Raw genomic sequence first — 17,633 nt, 5'->3', positions numbered from 1 at the left:
TATTAATAGGCAATGCTCAATTAGTCTTAGCTCTTATGTACCAAACTCTGAGTGAGAAGCTTGCAGAATCTGAAATATAAAGAAATTAAGACACACCAAAGCCAAGGTCAACCAAGAATTTAGCTTTTACCTTGAGGACCCAGCCTGTCCCACTAAACATGGCTCAGCTTCTCCACATTAAAATGGTCCTTGTCTCAGTCCCAAATCCACCTTCAAGTTCCAAAACAATCATTTTGAAGATAATCAAGGGAAAACATCTGAAAACCTAGAAGAAAATCTTTCCCAGGTAATATTTTTGAGTGTGAAATTGCTAGTGTTAATATCATGATAAACTATAAAATACTTGTCTTGTTCCTCATCTATTCCTATATGCCATACCTACTTTTCTGTTGTATTTGCAAGTGAATCCACTGTTTTTAACAAATGAGTTAATTGATCAAGATGATAATATTAATTTATTTTAGAAATGTTGGTATCAGAGCAATAAGGTGTCATGATTTCTGTTGGTATGTTTTACTGAATTGCAGGTATGAGAAAAAGTAAAAGTATAGTATATCTGAACATAATAGCCCTAGACAGCCCCATCAGGCAGATGGCAAACCAACTCAGAACCAATTATTCTTGGAAATACAAACCTCCTCTCTTAATTTTTCAGGGAGAAATCAGAGTTAAAATATTAAATCCTTTAGCAAGTTAATGTCCAAGAACCAAAGAACATTCATTAAATTATCTTACCTTCATAGACCTTGAAGTCAAAGGAATTAAGGTCTTCCCTCAATATCTTATTCTGGTCCTTCTCAGCCAGAGGAGTTCCCAACACCTTGAAGGAAGGGAATGCAGCTTGTGTTGTCTTCATGATGATAAGAAGCAGTGCTTTCAGTCCTTCGAATGTTAATCGAATTCAACACCAAGTCGCTTAGTGTGCCTCATTTTTTAAAGTCTAAAAGTTTATAGGACCTGTGGAACCTGCCCATACCATAGAATTTAAGGGCATGATAAGTGTCTTCCTCATTCTGGCAAAACCGTGTTCTCAGAAGCATTGAGAGTGTGACTAAGAAGTTCAGGGTGCTTGAGTGAAAATGGATGGTCCATTTCAGTAAAACATACCAACAGAAATCATGGACTTGCTGGTCCTGGACTTGCTGGAAAGTCAGTCTGTCCATGCTGGTTAAACAGAGCCTACAACTCTGAGCTTAAACTCAGTGGAAACAACTACCCCTGCAGGAGATTAACTCTGGCACCAAGCACTTGCCACGTTTGCATCCCATCCCTTTCTACAACTCTAAGGATTCCCAGCTACCTTTCTTCAGAGGGCAGAAATCGGCAATCACAAGGTCTGAGTTGAGAGGCTTTTTTTTACACCCAGTGTGTTAATAACTTCTCAGTTCCTCTTCCCACTTTGTTCCCTGCATGCTAGAATGCAAGCAAATTTAGGTTCTACTGAATAGCATGGCAGCATTTTTAGTCGTGAGCCAATGTAATGGCTCCTTGTCATGGAGTTACTTGGACCGACGAAATCTGATGTCTACCAAAGTTTCCTTCATCACTCGCAATTAATGAACCAGACCGTGGGGAGGTTGGGGTGGGGGGAGGGGTGGGGGGGAGCAGCACTTAACTTGTGGGCACGCTACCTGAAGACAAGGTTAGCATCCTCGTGGATGGCTTCCCATGGGTCCCACAGTGCTTTCCTGGGTTGTAAACGCAGAAGGAAATTGGGGGGCAGCTGATACGTTGCTGCCCTATATGGACCTGATTTGAATTTCACTAGCACCTAGTGGTGCCCACAGAATCAGCCATCTTGCAGTTTTAAAGCAGTCAATATATATTGCTGTCCAATGTCTAAAAGTCATGAAAATGCTCTGTTGGCCTGAAAGTGAATCTGCCTCTGCTGCACCAGCTGGCTGGGAAGCATGTGCCCAGTAGGATCTGCTAGGATCCCATACAGCCATTCATGGGTGCCAAGGCCAGCACCAGTCTGCTCTCTGGGCTCCTACCTTTTGGCCAAAGAATACCCCTGGCCCACCCCTTTGCTGTGGTCTGCATGCTATCTTAAGGTGGGCACCAGCCAGCCTGTGGAAGACCAAACCCATCTGAGTTTCACCTGTTCAGCCAGCCCACGCAGCCACAGCCCACATCCCGAAGCTACCTGGACTTACGGGAAGCTTACTCCTTGGCTGATGGCAGCAAGAGCCGTGGGCACTGGCTAGGCCCCTTGAGGCCTTCACTATGCCCTCTCCTCTCACCTTCTGCTGAAAGACAAAGTGAGCCTGAGCTGGAAGCTCCTGCCAACCTTAACATATATATTTTTTTCAACCTTGACATATTTTACATACCATTCATGGATTAGGACTTCAGGCCTCTTTGCACAGCTGTCTGAATCATCTGGTGCCCTGTGAGGGCCAGTGATCAGAGCCCAGCTGGAAATACCAGTGCAGATGCCAAACTTGACTGAAAGGCTGAGCCCGCATTTTACATTTCAGCTAGTTCATGAACTGCAGACAATAACAAAACAGGAGGAAATGGGCCAGGAGAAGCACAAGCTACTACAGGCTGGCCAAATGGATGAAAAGGAAGTGTGGGGCTATTTTAAGGGAAGAACCTTTTCTCCCTGGAGGCTAGACGAGAGGCACAGAGTGGGTGACCAGGTCATACTCTCACAGAAGCTGGGATGTGCAACCTGAGGGAGATTCAGAAACCACCAGTCTTAACATTCAGCTCCTTCTGAACATTTTGCTCATTGAATCTGCTCAAACAGAATGAAATGAGGATTTCTCAAAAGTCCAGACCCAAGTTATTCAAGACCCCAAAACATGGCCCTCCAATGCTAAACTTTAGTAGGCTTATGTGGTTTCCTAAAGGGTTTTACATTCCTTTTGAGAATTCCAATCTGAAATAAGAAAAAAATTATTTACACAAGTCACAGAAGGACATTGGTCCTGTATAGAAAGATTGTCCAGAGAGCCTGGGGAGGCTGGGGGCAATGAGCTGCAGGAAGCTATCACTTCCCTAAAGTGTGACATCTATAGCTGTGGTGGTTGGAAGCTGTTATGTACCCCCAGAAAAGGCCATGTTCTTTTAATCCATACTTATGGGTGCAGATCTATTGTGGGTGGGACCTTATTTCAAATGAGATGTGACCCATCCCATTTAAGGTGGATCTTAATCTGCTTACTGGAGTCCTTTATAAGAGGTTAAAGGACATGCTGAAAAAGCCGGAGAACTCAGAGAGGAGCTGAGATATGAAATTTAGAAAAGTTACAGAGGAAAACTCTGGAAAAACTAAGAGAAGACCCATAGAAAACAGAAAGGAAGTCACTGAAGCCAGAAACTGAAAACAACGAAACCCAGGAAAGAAAAACTGACAGATGCCAGCCATGTCATCCATGTGCCTTCCCATGTGTCCCAGATGCCATGTAATAGAGGCATCCTGGATGCCAGCAGCCTGTCTTCAGAGTCCAGATATTGTTCTGCTGATGCCTTGAGTTGGACATTTTTATGGCCTAAGAACAGTAAATTGTAAGTTAATAAATCCCCACTTTTACCCAGAAATGGGTAAAAGCCAACCCATTTCTGGCATATTGAATTCTGAATACCCAGAACAATACTCTACAAGCAGCTCTTTGATCAGAACTGCCCTGAGGACCTCCACTAAATGCTCATTAGAGATGATATGGACAGACATGTTGACACCACAAACTGTTATATTGGTCAAGAGAGCTAAATTAGTGCTTATAAGGTAGTCAGTAAATTCCATACTTATTTTAATGATCCATTACAACTCCATCCTCATTTACTAAGGAATGCATTCATAAGATTTTTATAAGTATTTTGCCCTTTTCGTTTTCATTAATTTTAATTTTTTTATTAGAAAAATTGTAGGTTTACCAAAAAAATGCATAAAATACAGAGTTCCTATATACCACCCTATTAAGATTTTTGACAACTATTTACATATTTGAGGACAATAACAATGGAGAAAATAATTCAGAATACCAATGAAATAATTCATTTTCCTCTTATATCAGCAGAGAATACAAAGAGTTCTAATCCCCAGTGTTGCAAAGAGATATAGAGAAAGGGATGTTCACCTTCCTTGCTGGTGGGAGTGAACTGGTTCATCCTGGATGCAGGCCCTTCTGCCATTTGTGTCATCTAGGGGCCAACATCTTAGCTAAGAATTTCTCCAAAGACAGTGAACAGATAAGCTCACAAAATATGTGACTCCAAACCTGTTCATTTCAGTATTGTTTAATAATATTTGAAAATTTGGGGGAAAAAATCCCCAAAAAGAAGACATGCACAACACAACCATTGACATTGTGATATACACCTCTAACCATTGATGTGGGAAGATATTCTTCAAAAAAAGAAAATGGTTATAAGGAGTAGTTACAGTATAATCTATCGTGAATATTCATAAATAATACTAATTTTTTAGGCACTTCCTATGTGACAGCCAACAGAGAGTTTTACATATATTTATTTGTTTAATCCTCCCCAAAATTCTATCTGAGATGAAGAGACAGAGGGTCTAGGAGATGAAGCAATTTTCCCAGCATTGACCACCCCACCCACGGCCAATGACGCAGGTGGTGTTTGAGCCCCGTTGGCCTCCAGGCCTTGGGAGTCTAGCCAGACACTCCTTTTTCCTGGCTGTGTAGGAAAAGTCTGAACAATTTCTATGTCAACATGTTAATTGTGGCTCTTCCTCATAGTGGGATTTAGGATCTTTTTTCTTTGATTCATCTGTAATTTTTAATTGTTCTACTAAGAAAATTAATTATGTGAGCAATCTAAAGAGAGAAAGAATTGCATTTAAGGTAAGAGAAGTGGGTAGATTCAAGGGAATTTCTTAATAGGTTGGGAGGAGACATTGCCCAGAATTTTTAAAATACTTATTTCCACGCACATTTCTATTTGTCATTCCTTAGGAGCATTGCAGGTAAGTAGCACTCACAGGAGGCTGAGAAAACAGGGAACACCTGGGGAGGAAAACCACCTGGCCCACTCACTTCTCCCCACGGCTGTCAGCCCAGCACCTATGCCAACCCGTCTCCGCCAGGCCTGCCTTGACACCTCCACCACAGCTCACCCTGATCCAGTGCTCCAGGATGCAGCACAGAATAAAGAATTCCATCAATCGCTCACCCTCCCAGGGGTTTTATGCCCTGTGCCCATCTTGTCTGTCTCCCAAACATCTTCAAATCTGTGGCACCAGGAGGAAGTTGAGGGGGCAAAGAAGCCAGGATTTGGAGCTAAAGCTTAACATTAACTTAAAATCCTTTGCCCAAAGGAAGGAACTGAAGCTAACCCATCCCAGATAATGACAAGCAAAATGGAAAGGAAATTGCAGATTAAAGATTCTAAACCCTGATGTCCCCACCATCTGGCAAGCCCACCCCCAACTGGAGTCTAGAAAGGGACTTCTGAAATGCTACCTTCTCCCCCACCTCCTGGAAGCTGTTTTTCTCAGGTCTGCTAGAAAGCTGGAAATAGGGCAATGGGCAAGAAGGAGACTTGGTCAAAGTGCTGAGGCCCTGGGGCAGAATGTGGGAAGAGTCTGAGGGTCAATTTGGTCACCGGCTCTGGCAGCCTCTGCGAGCACATGAGCTGGTGGCATGCCTTCCAAGGACTCTCTGGGAAGGGCAACATGGAAGCGGCAAGCAGGGTGCAGGAAACCGAGGCATGGCTATCAGATCCAAGACCAAGCATCCCACCATGTCCTGCCAGGCTTCAGGTGCCCTAATTTGGGTCTAATTTTGTTTGCTAGAAAATATTGAGATCATTTGCTGCTCATGCTTCCCATTAATTCCCGTTAATTCCTTATTCTAGCTCCATTTAGGGATATTGAGGAATCCAATGTTTGTACACAGAAGAGCCTGGAGCATTTTTTTTTTTTTTACCTTACCCTGAGAAATGGGGAATAGACTCATAGACTGAGAATTGGAGAGGAGTTGAGAAGTTTTCTAGTCCAATTGTGTTAGTTAGATTCAGTTGTCAACTTGGCCAGGTGAGCATACCTAGTCTTGTTGCTGCAGACATAAGCCAATGGTGCATGAACCTCATCTGTTGCCAATTACATCTACAGTCAGCTAGGAGGCGTGTCTGCTGCAATGAGTGATGTTTGACTTAATTGGCTGGTGCTTAAATGGGAGATTGCAATGTAGCACTGCTAAGCAGCTCGGCATTCCTCATCTCAGCACTTGCAGCTCAGCCCAGGCCTTTGGAGATACAGAAAGAAGTCACCCTGGGGAAAGTTGTTGGAACCCAGGGGCCTGGAGAGAAGACCAACAGAGACCATCCTGTGCCTTCCACATAAGAAAGAACCTCAGTGGAAAGTTAGCTGCCTTTCCTCTGAAGAACCAACAAAATAAATCCCCTTTTATTAAAAGCCAATCCGTCTCTGGTGTGTTGCATTCCAGCAGCTAGCAAACTAGAACGCCAATATTCCCCTGTTCATAGATATGACTATTAAGGCCCAGAAAAGTGGAGCTACTTGTCCTCAAGGGAACCTGTGCACTCATCATGTCCACCTTCCCACTTTTTGGAGGGTTCTGCCTGTGAGAGTGGTACCCCATACAGCTCTGGCTTGACCTCTGCAGAACAGAGCCTCCTGGCAGCAAACATATGGGCTCACATCTAAGTGGTCAGATGCAGCCCACGGAGACCTAGAGGGTTGTAGGAAGGCATTGCAGGCTCTTGCCCCAGAAGTGTAACCTTGGCATCCTGAAGCATGCAGGGCAGCTGTTCCCCACCCACAGTAAGCCTCCTGTGTATTAGTTAGGGTTCTCTAGAGAAGCAGAATCAACAGGGAACACTCGCAAATATAAAATTTATAAAAGTGTCTCATATGACTGTGGGAATGCCGAGTCCAAAATCTGCAGGGCAAGTTGTGAATCCGAAGATTCCAATGGAGGGTCTGGACGAACTCCACAGGAGAGGCTCACCAGCCGAAGCAGGAATAGAACCTGTCTCTTCTGAATCCTCCTTAAAAGGCTTCCTGTGATTAGATTAAGCATCACTCATTGCAGAAGACACTCCCCTTTGGCTGATTACAAATGGAATCAGCTGTGGATGCAGCTGATGTGATCATGATCTAATTCTATGAAATGTCCTCATTGCAACAGACAGGCACCACAACTTGGCCAGGTTGACACATGAACCTGACCATGACACCTCCCAAGGGTCATCTTCAACACCTTCACCCACTTAGCGTCTCAGCCCTTTGGTTCCCTTATTCCTCACCAGGGAATGCCTCATTTTCTCCTAGCCTTTGCTTTTGGTATGTGCTGTCATTACCCTCCATTAGGTCTAGTTTTAGTGGCTAGTGGTGGTGGTGGTGGAGCAGGATTGGAAAAGGCTGAGAAAGAGGACCTCAAGGTGATCTGGCCCCCAGATAGAAATCCTAAAAGAAAGCAGGACTGTTCCCACTGCAAAGATCCATGCTGACTGAAGCATCCCCTATGTCACCTTATACTAAAGAGCTTCCATCTCCTTCCCAGTTGTATATTTAAACTCAGGAAGTATCAGACCCTAGGCTTATACTTGATATAATTGACCTGAGTGTAGAGAGTCTGGTAACCAGTCCCCAAGCCTAACTCAGGGAGGTGCCCAGGGGACTGCATACAGCCTATAAGTCTTCAGGCCCACATACTATAGGTAAATGCTCTTAGTGCAAGACCCATTAGTGTGAGGACGAACCCCAGGGTCTAGACAAGATGAGTCACTATCAAAGAGAACCAGAATGTACCCCCAGACTCCCATGTCACCCTTCTGGGAGTACCAGCACTGAAAGGCTTTGCTGAGGATCTATCTCTTCTCTGACACTTCTGTCCCTCTCAACTCCTAGCTTCATCATGGAAGGGTGGCACCATCAATGGAATTTACCATCTGTGCCAGGTCCAATGCCTCCCTGGGCATCCAGCGCCATGCGTCCTCTCTGACCTCATTCATCACTGTCAGCTCTGCTCTTTTTAACTGCTCTTGGAGTCCGAGACCAATAACCATTCATGCTTCAAAGCCACTATGTCCAAAACTGTGACTTCCAATTTCAAAGGCCTCTTCCTCCTGCCTGCCGTGTGTTTGTTATTAAGACTCATTCATCCCCTGGCCTCCAAGTCCTCAGAGACACTCCCAGGCCACGAAGTCAAGCAGACCTATGTTCTGGTAGATTCCCCTCTTGTCCAGTCCCCTGCCCACCCTAACACAGACCATTTTGTTTCCTCCTCCTCATAGCAGCCCCTAATTGATCTCTTAGGGTCTGCTCTCCAGCCTTTCTACTCCAGGAGCTCCTGCACTAGCCTCATCAGCATCTCTGGAAGAGGTTTTAGAAAATATACATTCCAGAATCCCAAGGACGCACTAATCAGACCATATGGGACTAGGTCCCAGATATTTTTACTAATGTCCCAGCTGATTCTGAAAATAACCAGTCATTAACCTGTATTTGAAAACAGAAACTTTTCTAACCAGCTGGCTCCTAATTCTGGCTAATCTCAGAATCATCAAAACATACAGACTTCAGGGATTCACACTGCCACCAAGATTCTGATTTAGGGGGTCAGAGCTCAAGGATCTCTGTGGGTGAGTCTGACATCTAGGACATTCCCTCCCGTACTGCTCCCTAAAAGATCCTTGCTGGTTGTCTCTGTATCTAAGGAGGCATCATGCAGAGCATATGGACAGTGTTCAGAAACAATGATTTTGCCTTCCTTCTGGCCAAGCCAGCTGTGTCCCAACCAGCCCTGGAGGAATGTCTGAAACACTGAGAGATGAAATCTCCAGAAATGGAAGATACCTGTCTTGCCTCCTATTCATTTACATTTACTCTTTCTCATGTGTTGGTCAAATGCCTAATGGGAAAACTACGTCAAGGATTGAGAAAGAAAAGTGAGGAATTGCTGTAGCCTAATAAAAAATGGTGGCTGATTTCGCAGTGTGACTGTGTGATTGTGAAAACTTTGTGTCTGATGCTCCTTTTATTTACCTTGTAGACAGATGAGTAGAACATATGGATTAAAAATAAATAAATAATAGGGGGAACAAATGTTAAAATAAATTTTGTAGATTAAAATGCTAGTGATCAATGAAAGGGAGGGGTAAAGGGTATGGTATATATGAATTTTTTTCTTTTTCATTTTTATTTCTTTTTCTGAATTGATGCAAATGTTCTAAGAAATGATCATGATGATGAATTCACAACTAAGTGATGTTATTGTGAGTTATTGATTATATATCAAGAATGGAATGATCATATGGTAAGAATGTTTGTGTTTGTATGTAAATATTTAAAAAAACAAATAAATAAATCGACTCTAAAAAATGATGGCTGAGAAAGGAAATTTCGTGGCTTTGAGCCATGTGGATGGTGATTGGAAATATCTGTTCAACCTCAAAAAATGACCATATGTGAGGTAAAACTAGTGGCCCCAAACTTTGGCTCTCTACTAACCCTTTGAAGGCAGCAGGTCACCTGCTCAGTGTGGGTTCAGACGCACTAAGAAGCACTCAGCCTTCACATGGAATTGTTCCCCTCCCATTGGATTATTCCAGAAATGATTTTGAAAGGAATATTTTTGCTCCTCAGCTAGAGAGATTGCCTAATTCAGGATCCCTGGGAATAATAACAGGGCCCTGAAATTTTGGCTGACAGGTAGACCTCTGAGAGCTGGTTTGATGCATGGAGGGCAAATGGATGAGAATTGCAAATCGTGGAGAGTTGGAAAGACCGGAGTCACCTGAGGAAATGGTTTGTCTGCCGTGATGCCTCGGGGGACCAGACCAAAGCAGATTGCTTCTCCATCATGGGGGTGGCCCAACGTGGGGCTGGCCTGACTTGTCTAGAGGATAGATTATATAACAAAAGATCAAAAGTTAGAGAACCTCAAAACTTTTTACAGAGTCCAAAGCAAAGTCAAACCAGAAATGCACATGCTTCCAACCGTGCAAATGCAGACATGTAAAATCTTACTAAGTAAAATTGGTTTTCATCTATTGGCTATTTTCATAACTCATCCATTTTTTAATATTTTTGTTATCTCAGTCACAGCTAGGTTCTTTCTGGGAAAGTTTTATTTCTATGAAATTACTCTCACATAGGAGAGCATGCCACCACAAGAGGCAGATTGGGCTGTGGTGACGTGCAGAATCACCTCCCTCACTCCTCAGTACCTATGGCTCATGACTACTCACCCCTAGGGAAGACTGAAAGCAGGGGTTCCATGGCAGCCAGCACATGTGCAGAGCACTACGTGGGCCAGGCCCTCCTAAATGCTGACGGAGCACAGGGGAGCCACACACCAGGGATGTTAAATTATGAATTATGCTGCTTCCTAGCACCCAGCCTGATGTGAACCATGAAATATTAATGAGCGCCGCAGATGGCTCTGCCTCTCTGCTCACCACTGCTAGAAGCACCGCAGTGTGCAAATAACAAGCAGCCTTTGTCTTGTGTTGCACGCTGGATAATAAATCCAGAAAACATTCAAAAAAACAGAAAACATAATAAAGCCAAAGAACAGAAAAAAGATCAAACGTCTGGTGTCCGTTAACATACTTCAACAAAGCCTCTGTGCAAGAGGAGCAGAAAGGGGGCTGGCCCCAGAGTTTCCCTGCAGAGAGCAATCACTGGAGGGCCTCGTCACACCCCAGTCCCCAGGTTCTGGGTCTGGATGCAGTGTCCATAGAAATGCCAAGGGAAATTGGGCCAAAAGTTTCGAGAAGAATTATAAACATAAATTATGAAACTCAGGGACTGCTTTACGTGGCTCTTCCTAAGAAAGACTGGGGAACAAGCTACAGAGTAGTGAGCATACATTCTGGGTACATGATTGGAGGAGGAAGCTTTAAAAAACAAGAAAACTTTTCTGCAAAAAAAAGTTTCTTCTCTTCCCTCAGCTCCCTGAAGGTGTTGCTTAGCTACTGTAATATGCAAATAATGTAAGCACCTACCCTCTAGGTGCTTAAGGCTGGATAGAGGACAAGACATAGAAGTGGGACAGCTGATTTCTAATACAAAATTTGCAGCATAGAAATCCATCCAAACAGTTTCTAGGGAGACTGTTTCTCTCATGAATGTTTTTTCCCTCAAAATAATGGCCTACCTTTCTCAAGGGCCGTCTGAGGCAGGCAAAGAGACGAGACTTTGAAGTTCTCAATTGGGATTTCAGTCCGTGACACAGTTATATGGTTTTTCTGGTCTCAGTGTGCTCAAAGGTAAATCATGAATGTTAATACCTTAACGTACTCACAAGAACGATAAGAATGAAATGAAATCAAGCATTTCTGGTTACAAATGGCTACTGGAGTCAAGTCCTGTCAACTAGTAAATCAGCTACAGGAAAGTGATGTACCCTCTTGATCAATGTTTTTTATCATTTTTTGATAGAGCTAGGGATTCAGAGTAAAGGTACATAATAATATATTTGACCTAACTATATAACCTTTAAACATATATAAACATAATTGCAAGGGGAAGTTAACAGAAGCAGAGTAACAGTTATAGCAGGAAATTATAATACAGCTTTCTTAGAAATTCAAGTAAAATACAATGTAAGTTAGATTTGGGCTCAAAGGTTGATGAGACAGTTATGTATAGACCCCAAACCTCTACAAATAGAGAATATATAAGCTATCAATGTTCTAACACCTGGAAAATTTACAAAAAATGACTAGGTTGAAAAGAAAGTATCAGCAAATTGCTAACAATTGATGTTGTCCTCTGCTGTTACCAAAGACAGTTCTCCTCCCTGTCAGGTACATAGTAAGACCACATTTCCTAATCCATCCCACTTGTGAATGGGGCTGTGAGGTGGTTTCTGGCCAGTTGACTGTGAGCAGAAGTGATATGAGTGTCACTTCTAGCCTGGAGCACTTAACTGCATGTGAGAAACCTTTCAGAGTTCTCCTCCTCTGCAAAGAATAAGGAGCAACATTTAAAATGCGGGCTGATCCAGCAGCCCGGGCCTTTGAGTAAGTACAATGAGCAGAACCGGTGCCAAGCTTGATAGTCATAGAATACATGTGAGTTATAAACTTGTGTTGTTTTAAGCCACAAGGACTTGGGGGTAATTAATAAGGGACCATGATCTAACCTATTCTATTTAACATGTCTTAAACCAATACTAAATGAAATTACAAATGACAGCAAAAATAATTTTTAAATTACAGCAGGAACATACATACTCCTAAATAACTCACAAGTTAAAAAAAATGAAATACAAAAGTTTTAAAAACCGATCAAAAATAAAACTGCCACATCTAAAAACTTGTAGAATGTAAATAAAGTGAGATAGAGGTACTCTTGTGCTTTTAGGTGCATGCGCTTATCAGCAAGTCTGAAAACAAATGAAATAAGCTTTTAATTCGATAGGCTATAGATAATGGATAAAATAGATAATAACTAAAGGAAGTCAAAGGTTAAAAACTGATAAATATAAGACAGGAAATACATGAAAAGAAAAGCAAACACACAAGAGAGCAACAATAATATCAGTTTTTATCCTGAAGAAAATAAAGCCATATAGCTCTATCAAGGCAGAGGGAGAAGGAAAGGAAGGAAGGAAAGGGAAGGAAGGAGAGAGAGAGAGGAAGGGAAGGACAGAGGGGCAGGGGGCAGGGGGAGAGAAAAGCAAGGCAGGGCAAATCATAAATAAAAATAAGTAATCATGGAAATATTATGAACAATTACATACCAATCAATTTGAAAACTTGGATCAAACTGAAAAATTTATTAAAATGTATATATAAATTATGAAATTGAGGGGGTGCAAGGGTGGTTCTGTGGTAGAATTTTTGCCTGCCATGCAGGAGACCCCGGTTCGATTCCTGGCCTATGCACTTCCCCTCCCCCCCAAAAAATTCAACAAAGTGCTGCTACAGTAACAGAATAATCACATGGAAAAAGAATGAAATGTGACCCCTACCATGCAGCTTACAAAATAAAAACAGTTTGCCCCATACATCAGTCCCATGAAGATTTTCATAAAGCAGATCATTCTTAGGTTACACAAAATATTTCAGTGACCAAAGAAAGAAAGTTTTGTAACTAATGTCAAGTGGCTAATAGAATTTTGATTTTTTAAATAAACTGATATTATAATACACATGTAAAAATAATAAATAGCAAATCAACTTTAAATACTATGTATGTTTTAAAAACAGATAATTTGTCATGATCAAGTATATCATGACTAAGGTATAGTCCATGAATTCAATGATGATTCAGCATCAGATAAAAGAAGAAAAGCGGTAAGATCATCACAATATATGAACTAAAAAGATATTTAATAAAATTCAATAGGGATTCATCACTTTAAAAAATTTTCCAGGAAACTAAGAACAAATAGGATTCCCCTTATAAGAATACAGATTATCTAACAAATGTACTAGTAAAACTATAGAAATATTCTTATTAAAGTAATGAACAAGATGAGGACACACATTATTGTGATTCTAGCAAACACTGTACTGGGTAGGTCTAGAAAGCAATAATATAATAAAAGAACTGAGAAATTCAAAATGAGCAATTAAAAAACTATCTTTATTGATATAATTGTCTATTCAGAAAATCCAAGAGAAACACATACAAATTCATACAACTAATAATATAATTTAGCAAAGCTATTGAATAACAAAACTGAAAAATCAGTAGTGTTCCTATCAAACAGAAATAAGTAATTATGAAATGTAAGAGAATAAAAGGATAGCACTCAAATCATGCAAAGCATGGACACATATCTATAACGTTGCTTCCTCTTAGGAGTGGTATCTTCTGGCTGGCTGCCTATCTTTGGGATCTTTGACTTTTCCATCATAGGACAATACACATGGAGATGTCTTCTCTTCTGTGTTCTGTTGACTTCCAGCTTCTGGTAGCTCCCCAAGGCTTTCTCTCTCTCTCTCTCTCTCTCTCTCTCTCTCTCTCTCTTTCTTTCTCTTTCTCTCTCTGAGTTTCTTTCTGCTTATAAAGGACTCCATTAATTCACATGAAAGCCCATCGTGGTTCAGTTGGGCTGCACTGTAACTGAAGTACCACCTTCAAATGATCCTACAGTAATAGGTCCACACCCACTGCAATGTACATCTAGGCAAGATCATGTCGAGAACTGGGCGTTCAATTCACACCATCGCAGATACTTAGCAATAAGGCTAAAAAATATGTGAAACTGCTGGAATTAAAATTTAAAATTTACTTGAAGGGGATGAAGGAAAACTAATAGAGAGGTACATCATCTTCATAGATATATAGACTCAAAATGATAGGGATTTCAGTTATTACAAAATCATTCAATAAGATCAATTCTATTTTTGAAAAAACTATACATGGACAGCAGACTTTTAAAGGCAACATTTAAAATGACTGAAGTTGGGCTGGCTGCAGTGGTTCAGTGGCAGAGTTTTCGCCTGCCATGCTGGAGACCCAGGTTCAATTCCTGGTGCTTGCCCATGCTAAATAAATAAATAAATAAATAAATAAATAAATAAATAAATAAATAAATAAATAAAATGACTGAATTTGAAAATAGATAAATGGAAATTATAAAATCCAAAGAACAAGGAGGAAAACAAGATTTAAGAAACATGAAGAAAACCACAGAAGCTAAGGCACAAAATCAAGTATCCAATATACATGTAAAAGGACTTCCAGAAGGAGAAAACAAGAAAAAATAGACCAAAAATTGAGGAACAACTGAAACTTTCCAAATTTGATGACAAACATTTACATAAAGATCCAATAAGTATAAACAATCTGAAATAGGATGAACACAAAGAAAATTACATCTAGGTACATCATAGTAAAACGGCTGAAAGCCAAATACAAAAAGATAATTATCTAAGAAGGCAAGGGAAATATGACTACATATACACAGGGGAACATTTTTATAATTAATAACTGACCACATCAAAAACAAAGGAGGACACCAGAAATGGAATGATGTATTCAAAGAGCTGGAAAAAAAAGTGAAAAATAATTTTATATCAAAGTATCAGTGGAGATGGGGAGATAGGTAAGATAAACAGAAAGCAATTAGCAAAATGGCAGACCTTAATTCATACTTGCCTTATAATGAAATAAAAACATAAAATCACATAAACATGTAATAAAATGTCAATGAATTAAACATTTTCAATCAAAAATCAAGTAACTATTGGATTGAATTAAAAAGCAAGACCTACTATATGCTCTTTATAACAGATGAACTTCAAATATATAGACACAAAATGGTTGAAAATAAAAGCATTCAAAAAGATATAACATGCAAACAATAAGCGTAAAAAAGCTCAAAAGGTGATATTAGTATTAGACATAGGATTCTCCAATAAAAAAAAATTAGAAAGACATTGTATAATGATAAAGATGTCAATATAGTAGAAAAATATTTAATCAAAAACATTTAGCCATCTGATAACATAGCTCCAAGACATATGAAGTAAACTGACAGTCAAAGAGGAGAAATAAAAACATCAACAAATTACAGTTGTATTTTCCAGAACTTCCCTCTCAGTGCTTAGCAGAATGAATAAACAACAAATCAGTAAAGACATAGATCTGAAAAACACTGTCGACCAGCAGTGTTTTGTACTTTCAAGGGTAACATTCACCAAAATAGACCACATCCCAAACCACATAGCAAAACTAAATAAATTTAGAAGGACTGAAATCATATAGAATATGTTGAATGGGAATATCAATTAAGAATAGAAATTATGAAAAGGAACCAAGCAGCTGAAAACTACAATAATAAATAAATAAAAATCCCCAGAGAGATTCAACAGCAGAATAGATCTGGGAGAAGAATCAATGAACTTGAAAATAAGACAATTTAAATCACTCAGTCTAAGAAGAGAAAAGACAAAAGAATGAAGAAAACTGAACAGAGCCTGAGGAACCTGTCAGACAATCAAGGGTACCCATATACACATTTTCAGAGTTCCAGAAGAAGGAAGAGAGGAGGCAGAGAGAATATTTGAATAAATAACTGAAAACTTCCCAAATTTTACAAAAACAACTATAAACATCCAAGAAGTTCAATAAACTTCGAAAAGGATAAGCCCAAATAGATACACTAAGAAATAGTACAAACAAAATGTTGAATGCCAAAGATAAAAAGAGAATACTGAAAATAAGAAATACTAAGTCACATGCAAGGGACCCTCAATAAGATTTAGTGTCAGTTTTTCATCAGAAACCACAGAAGCAAGAAGACAGTGGGAAAACATACTTAAGATGCTGAATGGAAAAAAATTCCCAGTGAAGAATTCTATAAACTTTCTTTCAAAATAAGGAAGCATATAAGACATTCCCTAATAAATAATAACTGAGGGAATTCATCACCACTAGACCATCCCTACAAGAAATACCGCAGGTTGAAAGGAAAGGACACAAGAAAACAGATCAAATCCATACCAAACTAGAGGAAATTATTTGCTCACAATTTCAGAGTCTGGAAACCTTGCTTCTTCTCAGGGGTGGTAGCATTCTGGCTGACCAGCAATCTTTGGGTTCCTTGGCTTTCCTGTCACATGGTGATGTCCTCTCCTTTCTCTTCTGGGTTCCTGCTGATTTCTGGCTACTTTTCGTCTATGTGACTTTCTCTTCATGAACCCTCTAGTATTAGGATCCAGGACCAACCTCAGTCTGTTGGGCCTCATCTTGATTAAAACAACATCTTTGAAAAGTTCTATTTACAGTGTGTTCACTCCGACAAGGATGAATTAAGATAAAGAACATGTTTTTATTGGGGAACATAATTCAGCTTACCACTGATAGATGGATAGAAATACAGATGATAAATAGATTATATAGATGATAGCTAGATATAGGTAAGTGATGAATTGGTGGATGAATAGATAGAATGTGGCAAATGCAATAAAGTGTTTAAATTGGTTGGTCTGGGTGTCTGGAAGAGAGGTTGGTGTATTGGAGTTCTCTGTACTATGCTTTTCTTTTTTAACTGTCTTGTAAATTTTAAATTATTTCAAAATTAAAAGTGTAAAGAAAAAACAGGCAACAGGCCAGATTGGGCCCACAGGCAGTAGTGGGATGATGTCCCTAGAAGAAAGGGATTGCATTGTTCTTTGCATCCCCATGGGGCCATCATACTGGACACAGATTGACTGAGCACCTAAAGAACAGCCCAGTTGCTGTGCAGATGCTAGAAGAGAGATTGGCTGATACAGGCACCCCAGGACCCCAGCAGATGTGTGAGGGACTGATGGGAGAATCACAGGACTTTTCCCCTAGAAAGATAAAACCTGACTAAAGTCAATGTACAGGCTGTCAAAAAGGAAAGCTGATGACAGGATTTTTGCTTTCTTTTGTTTTTATACTAATTTGCAATCCTCAACTATTTACATCGATCTAGGTTCCTGATAAGTCCGTGTGATATGGTGTAGCCATTGAGGTGCGTTATGGATGATGCATTGGCTGGATGAGTACAAGGTGCCATGCCAGCCATTGGGGGATGCACCTCTGAAAGAAGGAAGACATTGTAAAATGCTAAGACGGTGACGTGTGAGTGAGGACTTCAAAAGTTGGCAAGAGAAATAACCATTAGAACTTTCCCTCTGCAATAGGAAGTAGTAAAAAATAACTAATCAGAGTTGTGGAAGCTGGGCAGTCTGAGACAAGA

The sequence above is a fragment of the Tamandua tetradactyla genome, chromosome 18 (assembly GCF_023851605.1).
Source record: "Tamandua tetradactyla isolate mTamTet1 chromosome 18, mTamTet1.pri, whole genome shotgun sequence".
Taxonomy (NCBI): Eukaryota; Metazoa; Chordata; class Mammalia; order Pilosa; family Myrmecophagidae; genus Tamandua; species Tamandua tetradactyla.
The sequence above is the reverse complement of the archived record's forward strand: the minus strand, read 5'-3'. Positions refer to the sequence as shown.